At 36.5% G+C, this 22,382-nt stretch overlaps 1 pseudogene; it reads right to left on the minus strand.

Moving 5' to 3' along the window:
• Positions 1–6,560: 6,560 nt before the first annotated feature.
• Positions 6,561–12,008, minus strand: LOC128776248 (olfactory receptor 52E5-like; annotated as a pseudogene).
• Positions 12,009–22,382: the final 10,374 nt, after the last annotated feature.

The raw sequence follows: 22,382 nt of genomic DNA on the forward strand, positions 1-22,382 counted from the left end.
GTTCTAGTTCTGAAAAAAAAATGTTACTGGTATTTTGACAGGAATTGCTTTAAATCTGTAGATTACTTTGGGTAGAATGAACATTTTAATAATATTTGTTTTCCCAATCCATGAGCATGGAATATTTTTCCATTTGTTTGTGTCATCTTTAACTTCTTTCATAAATGTTTTATCATTTTCAAAGTACAGGTCTTTTACCTCCTTGTTTATTATTAGCTATATTATTATTTTGGGTGCAATTATAAATTAGATTGTTTTCTTAATTTCTCTTTCTGCTACTTCATTATTAGTATATAGAAATGCAATGATTTCTATACATAAATTGATTTTTATCCTTTGACTTTACTGAATTCATTTATCAGTTTTAGTAGTTTTTTGGTAGAGTCCTTTGGGTTTTCTTTTTATTTTTTTAATTTAAATTCAAGTTAGTTAACATACAGTGTAGTCTTGGCTTCAGGAGTAGAACCTAGTGATTCATCTCTTACAAATGACACCCAGTGCTCATCCCAAAAAGTGCCCTCCTTAATTCCCTTCACTTATTTAGACCATCCCCCACCCACCACCCCTCCAACAACCCTCAGTTTGTTCCCAGTATTTAAGAGTCTCTAGGGGCGCCTGGGTGGCTCAGTTGGTTGAGCGTCCAACTCTTGATTTTGGTTCAAGTATGATCTCCCGATTTGTGGGATTGAGCCCCGAGTCAGGTTCTGTGCTGACAGCACAGAGCCTGCTTGAGATTCTCTCTCTCACTCTCTGCTCCTCTCCAGCTTGCTCTCTGTCTCTCAAAATAAATAAACTTAAAACAAACAAAAAAAGAGTCTCTTATGGTTTACTTTCCTCTCTATTTTTATCTTATTTTCCTTCCCTTCCTCTCTGTTATATGTTTTGTTTCTCAAAGTCCACATATGAGTGAATCATATATCTGTCTTTCTCTGACTGACTTATGTAGCTTAGCATAATACCCTCTAGTTCCATCCATTGCCATTGTTGCAAATGGCAAGATATCATTCTTTTTCATCACTGAGTAGTATTCCAGTGTGTGTGTGTGTGTGTGTGTGTGTGTGTGTGTGTGTGTAGTTACATCTTCCTTATCCATTCACCATTCAATGGACACTTGGGCTATAGTTGATATTGCTGCTATAAACATTGGGGTGCATGTGCCCCTTCGAATCAGTATTTTTGTATCTTTTGGATAAATACCTAGTAGTGCAATTGCTGGGTCTTAGGATAGTACTATTTTAATTTTTAATGAGCCTCTATGCCGATTTCCAGAGTGGCTACCCTAGTTTGCATTCCCACCAACAGTGCAAAAGGGTTCTCTTTTCTTCACACTCCCACTAAACTTGTTGTTCCTTGTTTTGTTCATTTCAGCCATTCTGACAGGTGTGAGGTAACTTATTGTGGTTTTGATTTGTAGTTCCTTGATGATGAGTGATGTTGAGTATTTTTTCATGGGTCTGTTAGCCATCTGGATATCTTCTTTGGAAAAATGTCTATTCATGTCTTCTGCCCATTTTGTCATTGGATTATTTCTTTCTTGGGTGTTGAGTTTGGTAAATTCTTTACAGATTTTGGATACTAACTCTTTATCAGATATGCCATTTGCAAATGTCTTCTCCCATTCCGTCAGTTGTCATTTACTTTTGTTGATTGTTTCCTTCACTGTGCAGAAGCTTTTTATCTTGATGAGGTCCCAATAGTTCATTTTGGTTTTGTTTCCCTTGCCTCTGGAGACATGTCAATAAGAAGTTGCTACAGCCGAAGTCAAAGAGGTTGCTGCCTGTTTTCTCCTGTGGGATTTTGGTGGTTTCTTGTCTCACCTTTAGGTGAATTTATTTTTGTGTATGATGTAAGAAAATGGTCCAGTTTCATTCTTCTGCATGTCAGTGTCCAGTTTTCCCAGCACCATTTGTTGAAGATACTGTCTCTTTTCCATTGGATACTCTTTCCTGCTTTGTCAAAGATTAGCTGACCCTATATTTGTGGGTCCATTTCTGGGTCTCTACTCTATTCCATTAATCTCTGTGTCTGTTTTTTTCTTTTTTTACAATACCATACTGTCTTGATTGCTACAGCTGTGTTATACAGCTTAAAGTACAGAATTGTGATGCCTCCAGCTTTGGTTTTCTTTTTCAACATTACTTTGGCTATTTGAAGTCTTTTGTGGTTCCATACAAATTTTAGGATTGTTTGTTGTAGTTCTGTTAAGAATGCTGGTGTTATTTTGATATTACCATGCCATATGCAAACAGTGAATGTTTTACTTCTTCCTTCCCAATTTGGATGCCTTTTATTTTTTTTTCTGGTCTGACTGCTGTGGCTAGGACTTGCATAATCATGTTGAGCAAAAAGTGGCAAGAGTGAACACCCTTGTCTTGTTCCTGATCTTAGGAGAAAAGTTCTTAATTTTTCACCATTTTTTTATGATGTTAACTGTGGATTTTTCATTTATGGACTTTATCATCTAGAAGTATGTTCCCTCTACACCTACTGTGTTGGGTTTTTTTCACGAATGGATGTCATACTTTGTCAAATGCTTTTTCTACATCTGTTGAAATAATCATATCTTCTTTATCCTTTCTCTTATTGATGTGATTCATCACATTGATTGCCTTACAAATACCGTACCACTCTTGCATCCCAGTAATAAATGTCAGTTGATTATGGTGAATGATTTTTTAAATTTATTGTTGGATTCTGTTTACTAGTAGTTTGTTGAGGATATTTGTGTTCATGTTCATCACAGATATTGGCCTGTAGTTGTTGTTGTTGTTGTTGTTGTTGTTGTTGTTCTTCTTCTTCTTCTTCTTCTTCTTCTTCTTCTTTTTGTAGTGTCTTTTTCTGGTTTTGGTATCAGAGTAATGCTGGCCTCATAGAATACACTTGGAAGCTTTTCTTCCTTTTCTTTTTTTTTGGAAAAATTTGAGGAGAATAGGCAGTAACTCTTTAAATGTTTGGGAGAATTCACCTCTGAAGGCATTTGATCCTGGACTTTTGTTTGTTGGGAATTTTTTATTACTGATTTAATTTCATTGCTGAGAATCGTTCTATTCAAATTTTTTGTTTCTTCCTAATTCAGCTTCTGGATATTTTCTAGGAATTCATCTATTTCTTCATGTTGTACAATTTGTTGGCATATAGTTGTTCATAATATTCTCTTATAATCCTTTATATTTCTGTGATGTTGGTTATATCTCCTCTTTCATTTCTGATTTTGTGTTCTCTCTCCGTCCTTCCATTCCTCCCTACTCCTATCTCTCTTTTGTCTGATGAATCTAACTAAAGTTTTATCAATTTTGTTGATCTTTTCATAGCACCAGCTCCTGGTTTCATTGATTTATTATATTGTTTTATTTTTGGTTTCTCTTTTGTTTGTTTCTCTTCTAATCTTTATTATTTCCTTCCCTCTACTGGTTGTGGATTTTGTTTGTTCTTTTTCAAGCAATTTTAAGTGTAAGGTTAGGTTGTTCATTTGACATTTTTCTTGCTTCCTAAGATAGGCCTGTATTGCTATAAACTTCCCTCTTAGAACAACTTTTGCTGCATCACAAAGGATTGCATCCTTTATGCAATTAGGATTACTTCCTTTATGGAAGTATGGATTACCTCCTTTATGTTTGTTAATACCTGCTTTTTGTATTTGATTGCCCCCATCTTGGAGCCATAAATATATGTAATTGTAATTGTTGTAATTGTTGGATTGTTCCCTTTATGATTATATAGTGTTCTTCTTTGTCTTTTGTTACAATCATTGTTTTAAAGTGTATTTTGTCTGGTATAAGTATTGCTCCCTGGCTTTCTTTCCACTTCCATTTGCATGATAAATGTTTTCCATCCCTTTACTTTCAGTCTGCATGTGTCTTTAGGTCTAAAATGGATCTTGTACGCAGAATATAGATGGATCTTGCTTCTGTTCATTTATCCCTTCCATCGCTCTATAGAACCTGGAGCATTTTGATACTCCAATCTCACTGATCCACTATATGGACAACATCATATTAATCAGTTTGGTTACACAGAAAATGTCAAGAACCCTAGATTATCTGATAAGACACATGCACATGACAGGGTAGAAGAGAAATGCCAAAAAGATTCAGGAGGTTGCCTTAGTCAGGATGTTTTTACATTTCCATTGGTTAGAAGCATGCTCAGACATCACCGTCATCTATAGGAACAAACTATTGTATCTTTCACCTCTTATCACTAAGAAAGAAACCTTTTTGGATATTGGAGACAACATGTAACACCATTGAGAATTCTGATATGATCCATGATCTGTTCAACAGGTGACATTGAAGGTTAACAATTTTTTTTTGAAGGCTCACAATTTTTACTGCGGCCTAGAGCAAGACAGAACTCTGCAGCACATTTAGGCTGAAGTTCAAGCAGCCCCACTTCTCAGACCATAGGATTTTGGAGATACAGTTGTGTTTGGGAGATACAATGGTATTAATGGTAGATAAAGAATCTATGTGGACTCTGACAAGTCATAATATAAGGGTCCCAGGATAAACCCATAAAGTTTGCAGCAAAGAGTTCTTCAGAGAGCTAGTCACAATCCAAAACACAGCTCCAACTGTCTGAGGCAAGAAATAATCAACTTGTACAGGCAGAGCAGCAATCCATTCTATTAAGAGAATAGTATTTTTGGAGTTGCCTAGAGCAACTACAGAGGGCACAAATTACGTTAGCTCCTGTCTCAGGGCTTATTTGGCTTATCTAATTTACATGAATGTCCTTCCCTCTCCTAACACCTGTGGCTTCAAGAAAGCTCCCTTTAATTAGATAAAAGGGGAGGGAGAAGCTTGGGTGTATGAATGAATGAGTTAGCTCATGATGTGCAAGGTAGAAATGGACTGTTACCTCATTGCAGCCTCAATCATGGGTTAACTGCAAAGATGGAGACAGTGCTCTGAGCAGTACGTCTGGTCATCGACTTGGTATAAAGAGTGGATTAGTAATATTTGAAAATCAGAGGCAAAAAGTATATGAATACCCTAATGGGATTTGGCACAAAGCATTCAGATCTTCACAGTTCACATTAATGCCCACCTCAGAGCATGTGTCAGAGAAGAGGGGGCAATGACAACCAGGCAGCTAGAAGTCATGACTTCTAGAAACTTTGATTGTATGTGAGAGATATCTAGAATGACTGGTAAAGGAGGGAGATGAAGTACATGATTTACAGTTTCTGGACCAACTGCAGTAGCAGGAATATCTTAAATCCCTCTTTAGAAATTGTAACAGACATTATCTAGAAGAACCAGTGGCAGGACAGAGCTAACTTGCATAGGGAATGGGAATATCTGACAAGCACAGGGGTAAACTAATGCAGATATGGTCGGTGCCCTGCACTTTCATTACATGACAAAACTGTTCTGCAGACACCTGGGACTCTGCCTGGGAGTGCCCTCTGGCTGTGGAAGCATGCTAGATTCCTGGTTTGGGCAGGACCAAAAGTATTGAGGGATTAAAAATTTGAGAAACAGTTTTCAAATAATGATGGATAAATGTTATGGCAATATCTTTCCAGTTCTTTGAATTATCACTTGTATCTGTCTGCTACCACAGTCTTGTCCTGATTTATCCTGGTGGACATAGCTTTAATAATGATACTAGAAGCAAGTTATGTTACATAAGATCCCTGCATGTATGCTGTAAAGATATTTGAGATATTAGTGAGGTCTCATTGGATTCAATTGTTACCTCTATAGGTATTGAGGTATGTAGATCACTAGGGAGCACCTAAGAAACATCAGAGGTTAGACTTAAGATAATAATATTAATTTTAGGTGTTACTGAAATTTTTTGGAGGTAAGATGGCAGAGGAGTAGGACAACCATAAGTTTGCCTCCTCCCTCAAATACAGCTAGATAATTATCAAATCATTCTGAACACCCAAGAAATTGATCAGAAGTCTTAGAGAACAAGGCTGTACATCTACAAATCAGAAAAATGACCCACAGAAGGTAGGCACTGTGTAGAATTTGTGAGAGAAAAGAGCTGGGAGTACTCCCCAGGCAAAGGAACCCTGACTGAGGTGGGAGTAGCACATGAGGAGGAGAGAGAGAAAAAGCACTGGAGAAAAAAGGTGAAAACACACTCAGGGGACTGCACAAGAAAACTACTCCCCAAAACCTTTGACAGGGAAAAAGGAGAGGGTTAGTGTGCTGCCAGTTTTCTATAAACAGCGGAACACAGATTCTGAAGTTTTGGAGGCCTGCAAAATTATCAGGTTTGCACCTGGGAAACTGAGCAGTGGGAGAGTAGACCTGAGCCCTGCAGTAGGCAGCCTGAGGATCCCTAGGGTCAAACAGAGAGAAGCAGTTCCCCTGCTTGGAGTGCTTTCAGGATAAGTGATGCAGCCTCTCCATGGACACAGGACCCTGTGGGCACCATCGAGCTGTGCCACTCACCATTTTAGGAATAAAGATGCTGGTTGAAGGCAGCAATCCCTTGCCCCAGTTGTGTGTTGCAATTTACCATAAACTGACCGTCTGTGTGGTCATGTGGCTGTCTTCTGTGACAAGCTGTCACTGGATACAATACAGAGAGACCCTCTCCTAGATGACGAGTGCAGTTCTGTGCTGTGCGGGCCTCTGAAGTGTGGCGTTTTGAAACACAGTCATACCTGAGATAAAACACAGAAGTACTGTGCCATTTGGTAGGCAGACAGCTCAGACACAGATGAGGTGAGGTGGGGATCTGACAGAAACCAGGGACATGGGCTCATCACTGAACATCTGTGATAGCTTACTGAAGAGGGGCGGCATGCATCCCCTTAAGCCATTTTCTCCCTGCACCCTCCAGCTTGATCCACCTCAGTGAGCTAAACAGCACCACCAATGGAGAATGGAGCTGCTACACCAGGTCCCACACCCCTGCACCCTGCAAGCACATCTCCACTAGGGCAATTGCATCTAAGAATCAGAACATGCATCTCCCCCAGAAGACCAGCACAAACCCTTTGCCTACACCAAGTCTACTGATCATAGAGTGTTGTAGAGCTTCAGCTCTAGAAGAAAAAGGATCTTGTGTCATTTGGCATTTGTTTTTATTTTTGTCTTTGTTTTGTTTGATACAAAAAGCTGTCACTGGATACAATTTTAAAATTTTATTTTTTATTTTTAAAAATTTTTAAATTACTTTTTATTTTTATATATTTTTTAAATTTTAATTTTTTCTTCTTTTTCTTTTCTTTCTTTCTACCTTTTTTCTATCAAGCTTCTTGTAACAAGCAAAATAAAACAGAGCTAAGATCTAGCTATGTATTTTATTTTATTTTTTAAATTTTTCTTCAATTAAAAATTTTTTATTTTGTTTTATTTTGCTTTTTTCCCTTTCTCTCCAAAATGACAAGAAGGAGGAATTCGCCCCAAAAGAAAGAACTGGAAGAAATGATGACCAGAGATTTAATCAATGTAGATATAAGTAAGATATATAAGTCTAAATTAGAATTTTAAACAATATTAATGATATTAGGTAGGCTTGAAAAAAGCATAGAATACACTAGAGAATCCCTTACTGCAGAGATAAAAGTATTAATATCTAGTCAGGCCAAAATTAAGCATGCTGTAACTGAGATGCAATCCCAAATGCAGGCCATAAAAATGAAGATGGATGAAGCAGAGAAGTGAATTAGTGATACAGAACATAAAATTATGGAAAATAATGTAGCTGGAAAAAAGAGGGAAAATAAAGGTCATGGAATGAGAAGGCAGACTTAGGGAACTCAGTGACTTATTAAAATGTACTAATAGTCACATCATAGGAGTCCCAGAAGATGAAAAGAGAGAAAGAGGGACAGAAGGTTTATTAAAACACATTATAGCTAAAAACTTCCCTAATCTGAGGAAGGACACAGACATCAAAATCCAGGAAGCACAGAGAACTCCCATTAAATTCAACGAAAGCCAACCATCACCAAGGCATATCATAGTCAAATTCATAAAATACACAGACAAGAAAAGAATCCTGAAAGCAGCAAGGGAAAAGAAGTCCTTAACCTACAAGGGAAGACAGATCATAGCAGCAGATCTATCCACAGAAACATGGCAGGCCAGAAAGGAGTGGCAGGGAACATTCCATGTGTTGAATCAGAAAAATATGCAGCCAAGAATAATAATAATAATAATAATAATAATAAATAATAATAATCCTTATTTTATTATTTATTTATTTCTTAAAAATTCTTTATCCAGCAAGATTGTCATTCAGAATAGAAGGAGATAAAGAGTTTCCCAGACAAACAGAAACTAAAGGAGTTCATGACCACTAAACTAGCCCTGCAAGAAATTTTAAGGGGATATTGCTGAGTGGAGAAAACAAACAAACAAAAAATATCAAAGCAACAACAACTAGAAAGGACCAGAGACCATCACCAGAAACACCAACTCTACAGGCAACACAATGGCACTAAATTCATATCTTCCAATAATCACTGATTGTAAATGGACTAAATGCTCCAATAAAAAGACATAGAGTAACAGAATGGTTAAAAAAAAAAAAAGATCTGTCTATATGCTGCCTACAAGAGACTCATTTTAAACGTAAAGACAACCACACAGTAAAAGTAAGGGGATAGAGAACTGTCTTGCTAATGGACATCAAAAGAAAGCTGGAGTAGCCATGCTTGTATCAGACAACGTAGATTTTAAAACAAAGACTGTAACAAAAGTGAAGAAGGGCATTGTATCAGAATTAAGGGATCTATCTATCCATCAAGAAGATCTAACAATTGTGAATATTTATACACCAAACTTGGAAGAAATCAATAATATAAATCAATTAATAAGAAACATAAAGAAACTCATTGATAAAATATAATAATAGTAGAGGACTTTAACACCCCACTTATAGCAAGGGACAAATCATCTAAGCAGAAAATCAACAAGCAAATAATGGCTTTGAATGACATGCTGTACCAGATGGACTTAACTGATATATTCAGAACATTCCATCTTAAGGCAGCAGAATATGCATTCTTCTCAAGTACATATGGAACATTCTCCAGAAGAGATCACATACTGGGTCACAGATCAGCCTTGAACAATTATAAAATGATTGAGATCATACCATACATATTTTCCAATCATGATGCTACGAGAATTGGTCAATCACAAGAAAGAATTTGGAAAGCCCTCAAATATATGGAAGTTAAAAAACATCCTAATAAAGAATTAATGGGTTAACCAGAAAATTAAAGAAGAAATTAAAAAAATACATGGAAGCAAATGAAAATAAAAGAAACCAGCAAGTCCAAAACCTCTGGGATGCAGCAAAGGCAGTCCTAAGAGGGAAGTATATTGTAATTCATGCCTATATCAAGAAGCAAGAAAAACAAAACTGGAGGCATCATGATTCCATATTTCAAGCTGTATTACAAAGCTGTAGTTATCAAAATAGCATGGTACTGGCACGAAAAACAGACAGATCAATAGAACAGAATAGAAAACCCAGAAATGGACCTACAATTATATGGTCAACTCCTCTTCAACAAAGTAGGAAAGGATATCCAATGGAAAAAAGACAATCTCTTCAACAAATGGTGTTGGGAAAACTGGATGGTGACATGTAGAAGAATGAAACTCTACCCTTTTCTGACACCATACACAAAAATAAATTCAAAATGGATCAAAGACCTAAATGTGAGATAGGAAACCATCAGAATCCTACAGGATAAAACAGTCAGCAACCTCTTGGACCTCAGCTGGAGCAACTTCTTACTAGACACATCACTGAGGCCAAGGGAAACAAAAGCAAACATGAACTATTGGGACTTCATCAAGATAAAATGTTTCTGTACAGTTAAGGAAACAATCAACAAAACTAAAAGCAGCATTCGGAATGGGAGAAGATATTCTCAAACAACATATCTGATAAAAGGTTAGTATTAAAAATCTATATGGAATTTATCTAACTCAACACCCAAAAAACAAAAGTCTAGTTAAGAAATGGGCAGAAGACATGAACAGACATTTTTCGAAAGAAGACATCCAGATGGCTAACAGACACATGAAAAGATGCTCAACTTTGCTAATCATCAGAGAAATACATACCAAAACCACAATGAGATAACCACCTCACACCTGTCAGAATGACTAAAATGAACAACTCAGGCAACAAGAGATGTTGGCAAGGATGCAAAGAAATGGGAACCCTCTTGCATTGTTGGTGGGAATGCAAACTGGTGCAGCCACTCTGAAAAACATCATGGAAGTTCTTTAAAAAAATTAAAAATAAAACTACCCTATGTCCCAGCAATTGCACTACTAGGTATTTATCCAAAGGATACAAAAATGCTGATTCAAAGAGGCACTTGCACCCCAAATTTTATAGCAGAATTGTCAGCAATAGCCAAATTAAGAAAGATCCCAATGTCCATTGACTGATGAATGGATAAAGAAGAGGTGGGGTGTGTGTGTGTGTGTGTGTGTGTGTGTATAATATTCCATACATATATATACATACACAATGGAATATTACTTGGTGATCAAAAAGAGTGAAATCTTGCTACTTGAAACAATGTGGACAGAACTAGGATATATTATGCTTAGTGAAATAAGTCAATTAGAGAAAGACAAATACATGATTTCACTCATATGTGGAATTTAAGAAACAAAACAGATGAACATAGGGTAAGAGAAGGAAAAATAAGATAAAGTCTAGCTGTTTTCTTTTAGAAAGTTTCACAGAACTTCTTTTTGTGAACTGATTAATTCTGTTAGATTTCAGAATCCAGAATCATCTTGTAGAAATTTAATAACGGAGATATTCCTTTTTTTTTCTTTTTTTCTTTTTTCTTTTTTAATATATGAAATTTATTGTCAAATTGGTTTCCATACAACACCCAGTGCTCATCCCAAAAGGTGCCCTCCTCAATACCCATCACCCACCCTGCCCTCCCTCCCACCCCCATCAACCCTCAGTTTGTTCTCAGTTTTTAACAGTCTCTTATGCTTTGGCTCTCTCCCACTCTAACCTCTTTTTTTTTTCCTTCCCCTCCCCCATGGGTTTCTGTTACGTTTCTCAGGATCCACATAAGAGTGAAACCATATGGTATCTGTCTTTCTCAATAACAGAGATATTCCTATTAAATCATGCCAACTTATGGCAGCCTTTGGCAAGTTTAGTCAGTTGTGAAGAGTAAGGCTGAATAGCATACATACAATATAGCCATATAGTGGAACAGTGGTCATGACATGTGGTGAGGGCAAGAACATAATTAGTGATGTCAGTGGAGATGATTTTGTCAAGTTGGTTTAGAAAGTCCATAGGGGTTAAAGCACAGGTATAATACAATAGTACTTGATAGTGTTTAGAATATAAGCTCTGCACTGGGCCTTGGTTTTTCCTTCTAGCTGAATCCAATCATTACACACACACACACACACACTCACACACACACACACACACACACACGTATACTATACACACACACACAAATGTGTGTGTCAATGCCCATGTGCTCACAGTAAGTGTGGGGGATGATATGGGCATCACAGAATGACAATAGTAAGATGAGGAAAACAAAAGGAATAACAAAGATTAAAGATCTCATGATCATGACTGTACCTAGAATGGTCACCACCTTGTTTTTGAGAGTCATAGTATATCTCAGGAGATTGCAGGTGGCAACATAACGATCTATGGCCATGACTGTCAGTATCCCAGACTTGAGGCCAGTGCATAGATGAGTCATAAACATCTATGCAAGGCAGGCACCAAAAAGAATTTCCCTGAAATTGAACCAAAAGATGCCCAGCATCTTGGGAATAGTGGCAGAGGACAGGCTTAGGTCAGTGAAGGCCAACATTGCTAGGAAGTAAAACATGGAGACTAGGCTCAGTCTGAATTATAAAGAGGATTATAACATTCCCCAGGAGTGCAATCAGATATACAATACAAAAGGGGAAACCAATCCAGATGTAAAAAATTTCCAGGCCTGGAATCCCCAGCAGGACAAAGGAAGAAGGATGGGATTGAGTAGTATTATGATAGGCCATCTTCATGGTTGCTGGTAAGTTTTTTCACATTGTGTCACGACTCCGATCTCATTCATGTCATTCTTTCAGGCCATGCAGAGACATGGAATTAATTCTCCACCTTAATCCTTAGTAGAAGAACCTGGAGTGAAAAGTGATAAATGATTTTAAAAGCTCCCAAATACAGAACTCACCAGATTCTGGACATCTTGTTTTTCTGTCCAAGATACATCCCAAACTTGATACTCTGCAAATAGTCTTAAGAATGATGTAAAATTACATCACTGTAATGATGTAAAATGATGTGCTTACATTTTAGAGGAACTTCTGTAATGTTACAATGGAGAATGGGTTGCAGGGGCAATTGGAGTTTGATGCAAGTAGGGTGAACGATGATGCTAACCTGATCTAAATAAATGATAATGGAGATGGAGAGGTGAAGGAGTATATAGCAAATTGACAGAGAACAGTATTTGATGTGATTTGGGGGATGAAAGAAAGCAATAAGTCACATTTCACTTCCAGAATTCTGTGTTAGGCAAATGAGCAAATATTGCTGCTATTCAGTGAGATAGAGAACATAATGGGAGTGATTCTTTTTTGCTTTAGTTTATGAGAGTAGGTGTTGACATCAGTCCTGAAATAAATAGATATGAAGTTCGTATTGAATCAAGTAGCAATTCTCAATAGGCAGAATATCAGTTAAGTTCCCACTATTGTTGAAACTCAGTTTTAGGGCTTCAGTGAGTTTCTAAAGTACCAAAAATCTATGCATGTGCCTGTAGAAACCATAGGATTCATGTAGTGATTAAGACTATCATGTTTTTTCCCCATGTTCATAATATTTAATCTCTGGAGAGTCATACTGGGGAGAATATGACAATAGTAAATGAATGTCTGTATCTTCAAAGCCCCCTCAGGTAACTAAAGAAGAAAGAGGTAGAGACAAGAGCCATTCTCAAAGATGACAAATCAAACGTCTTCAGGAAAAATAATCTCATAAATACGTTATATGGGGATTCATGTATTTTCTCTATTTGTGCACCTGCCTGTATAACTGTGTTAAAATATATTGTATAATATTGATTAAATCAAACAAAATAATACAGCAGGTTAAATATTGTCTGTGGGACTAAGGCATGGGCATATTTTAGTGTGGGCATTATTCTGTGTAGCATATCTGCTAGATTCCTTTCCTTTCTAAGCTACTATTATAAGCTGAGATCTGAATAAGAATTCAACGCCGGGGTTTTAAAAGAGCCTGTTTTATTGTGCCTACTCAGTAAAAGGAGAGTGTGGCAATGTCAACTATCCACATCATTCATGTCATCCAAATCCCCCCTTTGACCTCAATGTCTGAGTGTTCTTCCTTGGATGGATGTCATTACAGGACAATTATGGTTGTGTCTCCTCTTAGAGTATGTCTTAGCTGATATTCTTCACCCCCAGCAGTTCAATTATTTGTTTAATGAAAGTCAGAGAAGTCAGACTCAGTCCCAAAGTGTCATCTAAATAAGCAGAACACAAGATAACAGCAGCGTCAAACTTCTTATAGTACTTTTCCTACTTTCCCTCCACCATAGGTGCGAATTTGTTTCTCAGTAGATTTCCTTAGGTTGCTACATCAGAAGAAGGAGTTTACTTCTCATTGACATACATACTCCTAAAATCAGTTTATTTCAAAGGTGGTCTAATTGGGGTGCCTGGGTGGCTCAGTCTGTTAGGTGTTGACTATTGATTTTGGCTCAAGTCATGATCTCGTGGTTCATGAGTTTGAGCCCCACATCTGGCTCCATTGCGGAGCCTGCTTGGGATTCTCTCTCCCTCTGTCTCTGCTCCTCTCCCATTCATTCATTCATCCTCTCTCTCTTTCTTAAAATAAATAAATAAACTTAAAAAAACGTGATCTAATTTTTATGGGCTTAAATGCTTTGTTTTGTATGTTGAAATAAAATCTAATCACACCTGAGATTTATTTATTTATTTTTTTAACGTTTATTTATTTTTGAGACAGAGAGAGACAGAGCATGAACAGGGGAGGGTCAGAGAGAGGGAGACACAGAATCTGAAACAGGCTCCAGGCTCTGAGCTGTCAGCACAGAGCCCGACGCGGGCTTGAACTCACGGACCGCGAGATCATGACCTGAGCCGAAGTCGGCCGCCCAACCTACTGAGCCACCCAGGCGCCCCTAATCACACCTGAGATTTAAAACATTTAGATGATTATTCATGATTACCCAAGGCAAATTGGTTTATTTCACTTCCTTTTCTCAGTGTTTATTTGCCATCTATAAACACTAGTAGTTGCTCTTATTTTATTACTTTTAGTATGAAATAAACCCAAAGTTAAATTTAAGAAATCTCTTCCAGAGGTGTTTTTCTTATCAAAGCATAAGATTTGAAAGGGGGAATAATGTTGTCATATGAGAGTTAAATAATACAATAAATGCTATGATCAGAACAGAGATATCTAAAGACAGCTAAATGGGGTGTAACAATATTCAGGAAAGCAAGGCTTGAGTGTTTCTTAATTGCACCTAGCTACAAAAATAACAAAAGAATGTCCCACAGTTGGGCAATCATATAAATTTATGATTTATATGTAATCATATAAACACAGGAAAGAGAACAATAGATCATATATTAGCCCATACCTAGATATTGAGAGTATACTTACTGTGGTTAAATAAGCACTCCCTTTAGTGCAGGTGTGCTTATATGGATTCGTCTTGTTTAGTTGTTTTCTGAGATGAAATTGTTAAAAATCTTATTTTCATACAAATGATTAGGGAGCATCAGAATTGCCACTGATGAAAATATTCATCTAGCAAAAATGGTGACTGTACACAAAGAGCCAGATTTCAGTAAGCCTAGAATTTTGAAATGAGAGACAAGTTGGTCCTTTTCAATTGGCTTGAAGCATGCTAATGCTTCACAGACAATGATCTCAGCTATTATGACCAATATCCAGTGCTCAACACAGCATTGGGCACAGAATGGCAGAACTACTCCTTCTAAGCTTTGCAGTGTTGATGACTTTGTACAAATTAAGTTTATAAAAAGCTCTAAAGATTGAATAAATACCTAACTAATTTTGCCTTTTTGGGAAGGCTGTCAGTACACCCTGCTGTTTCTAAGCATGCCCCTCATGTTATAGCTTTGGACCATGCACTGGTGATGAATGGAGTTTTTGCATGCATTTTCTTGTAAGCTACATAGAAATTAGCCTTACTGATGTCACTCTGTCACTCATTTCTATTTGGATTACTCACTTTCTACCTAAGTGACGTTTAGCAAAGCCTCAGAAATGAAAATCTACAGTGCAGCAGGAAAGCTTTTAAATAGTAGCAATTGTTAATGAATGATACCAAAATTGAGGGTTAGGGGTGGTGGGGGATAAACATGTTTGGAAAGTGTAGAGTGAACAAAGTTGTAAATATTGTTTTGGGTGTACCTGGGTGGCTCAGTTGGTTGAGCATCTGACTTCTGCTCAGGTCATGATCTCATGTCTCATGGGTTTGAGCCCCACATTGTGCTGTGCTGACAGCTTGGAACCTGGACCCTGGAGCCTGCCTCAAATTCTTTGCCTCCCTCTCTCTTTGCCCCTCCCCCACTTGCACTGTGTCTCCCTCTCTCTGTCTCCAAAATAAATAAACATTGAAAACATTTTTTTCAAACATCAAATAAGCAATTAAATTATAATTCAATATTAAAATAATTTAAAAGAATTTACTGCATATCCTTAAGTTGTGATGATAAGAAATCCATGAAATTAGGGAGCTAAAATTTTAATTCTTAGGAGAACACGAAGTTATTATAATGGAAAGACTGGATGCCTTGGGTACTCTATGTGCTTTTGAGACATAAATGTTTCAAGTATTTATTTACTTAATACTTATTTACTTTGTAGCTGTTGTTATTAGAGGTAGGAATAGCTATGGTATATATGCTGATGATAAAGAAACAGTTCTATTTTTGTAATGCTTATATTCTAAGTTAGCAAGGAAAACAATAAGCATGTAAAAATAATTAAATGACTCTAGATTATAATAATTATGGAAATAAAATTAAGTAGAATTAAAAATCAACAATAAGAATAGAAACACATCAATTTAAAAAGGAAAAAACCTAATAGGGAAAACGTTTAAGACAACAAATGTTCAATAGCAAATAAAACATCATTAGTTACCAGGGAAATGAAAATTAATATCCAAAGTGATTCCATTTGACACTCCTGGAATGGCTAAAGTAAAAACGATTCACATTATCTTTGGTTGAAGAGGATGTGAAATAACAGAAACTCTCATTCATTGCTAATAAGTATGTGAAATGTACAACGACTTTAGAAAACACTTGGCCTGTTTCTTATGAAGTTAAAAATACATTTTCACTATTATTCAGCACCTTAATTCTTAGATATTTACCAAAGGAAATAAATATCCGGTAGACTTGTCAAAAAGACAATTAGATATATATGCCTGAAGCTCAGAAAAAGGACATAGCTGATTATATACATTTGGGAGTAATTAGTGTGTTTGATACATGTCGTCTGCGTTGTATATATGGATGGAAGAATGAAGAGGAAAAACTATAAAAACAAGAATTAGCAATAGATATCCTAATTTATTGTTTTTCTGGAGGTAGTGTACCAATATTTTATGGTTCACCAAGCGATGATGAAAAACATAGGATTATGGTTGGCAATTCCACTCTGGAGTGTGTGTGAGAGGGAGGGTGGGGTGAGAATAAAGAAAATAAGAGTTACCTTATCATTAGTCGTTGGGTGTAGGGTAAAACAGATGGACACATCCTAGGTTTTCATAACAGTTGGGATGCTCTATGCCATTCTCTCCTATTTTATTTTATTTTTAAAAATTTTTTAATGTTTATTTTTGAGAGACAGAGACAAGGCACGAGTGGGGGAAGGGCAGAGAGAGAGGGAGACACAGAATCTGAAGCAGGCTCTGGGCTCTGGGCTCTGAACCGTCAGCACAGAGCCTGACATGGCACCCAAACTCAGAGCTGTGAGATCATGATCTGAGCCAAAGTCAGACGCTCAGCCGACTGAGCCACCCAGGCGCCTCTCTCTCCTATTTTAAACATCCATTGAGAATAATTTCCTTTATCCCTTTTCCTTCTTTCAAGGACTTTGTAATAAATGCTTCTAAGTCATCTTACTCTTTCCACGATCTCTTCTTCTGTCCTTTATTTCTCTGCTCTTAGTTTCTACCATTATAGAAACTCCATTATACCATGGGGAGCCAACTCACCAGAGTTTTAGTAGCTCTGCCATCTCCAAAATGGTCACTGTTTGGATGCTACAACCTCTAGGGTTTGTGGAGTAATATTTATAGTGAGTAAGAATTTTAGTGATACTTTTATACTTCCCAGTTGCATTTGTTCCCTGGGGCTCCCAGGAGCTTGAAGGATGAGAAAAAGGAGTCCCTGCATTGCCAAGCTAAAGCTGACTCTTTCCTTGGGGTTAGTTTGGTTCAGTAGTCCAGTCATGGTTTCGCATTGTTTGTGGGCTTTATACTGCCCAAGATGACACTGGGTGAGGTCACTTCATGAGAGCTACACATAGTGGTCAAAATGCAATAAGGAGTTCTGACTTATTTTATAAATCATTTCACCATTTTTACAAGTCTCTGCAGTAGACTCTGGGATATCAGAAATAGAAGCCATTTACCATTTAACAGGAAATAAAATTCAGAAAAATCAAGAGACAGAATTAGGTCATAGCAATCAGTGCCAGAAAAGAAACTAAAGTCAAAGACTACTGAATTCCTCACCCAGCACTCTTTCTAATGAATACTTCAGAGTATTCCCCTTTATTCACAGGTTATTTGTGCAGATTTGATCTCCGCATTTGTGCCACAAACTATGATAATAACAATGAGGCAGAGGTTGCTAGTTAGGCAGTTTACTATCATGTGATGTCTTAAATATCTATGATGAGTTCTAGCCCAATGATCATATTAATAGTATGCAGAAGGCCAGTGGTAAATTTCAGGTCCAACTCTAAAGGCCAGAGAATCAAAACCTCTGATGGTATAAGTCCCAGTCTAAGAGTAGGAGAAGACTGATGTCCAGCTCAGGCAGACAGGCAGGGAGGGGGAGGGAGGGAGGGAGAGAGAGAGAGAGAGGTCTCCCTTTACCTTTTTGTTCTATTCAAGTTCTCAATGGATTGAATGAGGTCCACCCACATTGGGGAAAACAATCTGCTTTACTCAATCTTCCAAATCAAATGCTAACTGCTTTCATTTTATTTTAATATTTATCTATTTATTTATTTTGAAAGAGCCAGAGACAGAGAGATGCAGGAGAGGGGCAGATAGAGAGAGGAAGAGAGAATTCCACGGAGGCTCTAGATCCCACAAACTGTGAGACCATGACCCAAGCTAAAATTGAGAGTAGGACACTCAACCAACTGAGTCACCCAGGCACCCCAAATGCTAACATCTTTCAGAAACACACTCAGATACACAAAGAAATAATGTTTAACCAAACACCTGATAGCCCAATCAAATTGACATATAAAATTAACCATCACCCTGGGTGGAATGCAAAAACTAGGGAAATGGCCTTCAGAATCAAAATCAGTAGCATCCAGATATCTATTGCTCCAACACCATATATTGAAAAGGAAATTCCTTGCAATATCATATTTGTCATAAATCAGATCACAATATAATCATGTGTTTTTTCTTGTACTACCCATTCTGATCAATTGGTTTATTTACAAATATCACACTATCTTAATTAGGCTGTTGCATAAAAATTCTTGAAGTGTGTAGTCATAGAAGTCTTATTTGTGAGATTCTTTGTGTTACCTTGTGCATTTGAAAATCAGCTTGCCAGTTTATGCAAAAATATCTGTTGAAATTTTTATTGGAATTTCATTAAATCTATATATCAATTTGGAGAAAATTAACACCATTGCATCACTGAAACTTCTAATCCACATACATAATATATCTCGATTTATTTAAGTTTTCTTTATTTTTTCTCACCAACGTATTCTAGTTTCAATGCAAACAACTTGGGACATCTTTATTCCTAGGTATTTGATTTTTTGATGCAATTGTAAATGGTATTGACTTACGAATTTCATTTTCCATTTTTTTCTAGAGTTTGGAAATGCAATTGATTTTTGTGTATTGAAGGTCTATGTAGCGATCTTACTAAATTTACTTATAAATTCAAATATTCTATTTATTGATACTTGTCAATTTTTCTATCCACAGAATGAAAGTTATTTGCAAATAATGACTTATTTACTTCTTTACAATCTTTATACATTTTTTCCAAGCATTTACTAATTCACCACTGCATATGATTGATATTCACTGTAGATTTGAGGAAGATAACCTTTAACAGATAAAGCAATTCCCTTATATTCTTACATTTATGAGATTATTTTTACTACCAGCTCATGGTGAATTTTTTTTGCATAATTTTCCTAGATCTGTTGAGAAATTTTTATTTTCCCTCCATTATTAAGCTTAATGAGGTGAATTAGATATAGATCAATTTTCAATGTTTAAAGCAACTTCTGATTCCCATAATAGACCTCACTTATTCATAATATATTTTTGGTTTTCTTGGGCTCAATTTCAAATATTTTGTTTAGAATTTGTATATCTAAGTTAATGAGAGATGTTGGCTTGTAATTTTCTTGTATGTAATTTCTGTCAGTGTTTATGCCAGGTTTATGATAACTTCAAAAAAATATACTGGAAAGTGTTCCCTCTTTTTCTGTTTTCTGAAAGCATTTATGTTATTTCTTCTTTCACTCTTTAGAAGACTTTACCACGAAGGTAACTAGGCCCAGGCTTTTCTCTTTTAATTATGATTTCATCATCTTTAACAGATATAGAATAATGCAGATTTTGGGGGGAAAGTTGTATTTATCAAGGAATTTTTATACTGTGTCCTTGTCAAATTAATTATCATAGTGGTTCATAGTGTAGTCTTATTATATTTTAAAATATCTGTAACTTTCAATGTTGTTTTTAAATACTAGATAATTTAAATTTGTGTTTTTTATTTTTCTAAAAGTTTATCTCATCATTTTTCTAAATATAACCTCAGCCTTGTTGATATTTTCTGTTATATATATTCTTTGTTTTATCGTTTTTTGCTTATATTTGTACTATTTCTTGTCTTCTATCTTTTTAGGGCTTAATTTTTCTGATTTGCTGTTTTTTTAGTTTTTTTAATTGTAAGCTTAGCTCTATAGGTCAGAACTTGAGGCATGGCTTAGTTTGGTTTTCTGCTTCAGAAGTCTCCACAGAAGGCAATCAATTGTTGGCCAGGGCTCCAGTCTCATCTGAGGCTGTATCTATCTCTCTACATATCTATATCAGAGAAAGACAAATACTGTATGATCTCATTGATATGTGGAATAGAAAAAAAAACACAACAACTCATAAATACAGAAAACAGATTGATTGTTGCCAGAGGTGGAGGGTGGAGGGCTCGTGGAAATGGGTAAAGGTGGTGAAATTTTAAGTTAAAAATTTTTAAATAAAACAAATATATAAAATTAGTAAAATGATTTTTAAATGTGGTAATACACTAAATAAGGACACATCTCTTCTCAACAGCTCTACTGCTGCTTCTTTATAAATGTATGATCATTCTATGACTCAAATGTATTATAGATTGCTTTCTATCTGCCACAAAATGCTGGGCATCAAATTAATATTTACAATATGCCTACTAAGTGTCAGATACCAAGCTTGGGCTGGGGATATGAGAAAATTGGGATGTAACTCAGGAGTTTTATGTAACTCACTAGGTTATGCTATTACACAGCCAAAGTTGGGATCAGTAGTGTGGAAAGAGGTCAGGTTTCAGGAACCCAAGTGACATAGATTTATCTTGGCTCAACTGCTGTAATCTTTGGAATCATTTGACTCTGTGAGCTTTAGTTTCTTCATCTAGGACCAACAGGAAAACTCCTCAGGGCAAATGTATAGGTAAAATAAGAATGTATATAAAGTGTCTGGCACATTAGGTAGACACATGGAAATGACAGATTGGAAAGTATGAAAGCAAAAGACAGAGCTCAGCTAACTCAATATCTTGATATTTTGATGAGACCAATGCTATGAAATGTGATATAATAGACCCCAAAGAAGGCTCTTTCAAAACCTAACATTTCAAAAGTGCATGCAGAAATGCACCTCCCAAATATAGACAAGAACCAGATGTCTAGTGCCGCCCCCCCCCAAAAAAAAGACATCCTAAAAAAAAAAGGTTCTTGTCACAAGAGTTGTAACTATCTGAGTTGATGGATATAAACTAAACATATTGTGGTAATCAGTTTGCAATACATCTATATAAAATCATCATGATGTATACCTTAAACTAATACAATGTTATATGTCAATTATATCTCAACAAAACTGGAAAAATAAAAGACAAAATGATACATAAAGAAAATACTGTAGAAATATTAAATTTCAATATAAATTATTTACCAAAGATACATTTCACCACAAAAGATAGTAGGATAGTCCAATTGAGAATGTTATTCAAATGATGTTTGGAAAAATTATGGACTTCAAAGTCTCAAAAGAGAAGTCTCAGGTTGCTACTATAAAATATTCCTTGGAAACATTGGACTAATGCATGACATCATTAAAGAGGGGATCCCAAAATAGTTCAATGCACTTATCTGTGAAAGTCAAACCCTAAGGCTTCTATGCCTAGAAAACTGTTGACAGTTATGCCAGCCACAGCTCAGAATAGAGGCCTAATAGGCAGAACAGAGTTGGGAAGGGATTGTGCCAGAAATGTGATGGAAATTTCTAGGTTCCTTATAGGAGGTATATGGGATAATGTGAGGATTACAGTGTCACGAAGATGAAGATAATGAAGAAAAGAACACATAACACTTCAAACAGTACAACCCTCCCTGTCCACTGCAAAAGCCCTAAAAATTCTCAGTCTCCATCGTAAGCAAAGAAACAAACAAACAAAAAACTTAAAAAAGAATCTTAGTAGGAAGGAAGGAAAGAAGGAAGAGAAAGAAAGAAAAGAGAGAGAGAGAGAGAGAGAGAGAGAGAGAGAGAATGAAAAAGGAAAGCCACCCAGAGAGGCTGCACAGATGGGAAATCTTAACAGGTTCTGGGAGGATCTGAGAAGCCAGAAGATGGCATATCTTCCATAGGTGCCAAATAATAGTGTCAAGAATGTCCAGAGTAATGGGGTGCCTGGGTGGTTCAGTCGGTTGAGTGTCCAACTTCGGCTCAGGTCACGATCTCACCGTTTGTGAGTTTGAGCCCTGCATCAGGCTCTGTGCTGACAGCTCAGAGTCTGGAACCTGCTTCAGATTCTGTGTCTCCCTCTCTCTCTGCCTCTCCCCCACTTGCACTCTGTTTCTCTCTGAAA

This window comes from Panthera pardus, unplaced genomic scaffold, assembly GCF_024362965.1.
Source record: "Panthera pardus isolate Hobbes unplaced genomic scaffold, ASM2436296v1 HiC_scaffold_12, whole genome shotgun sequence".
Classification (NCBI taxonomy): domain Eukaryota; kingdom Metazoa; phylum Chordata; class Mammalia; order Carnivora; family Felidae; genus Panthera; species Panthera pardus.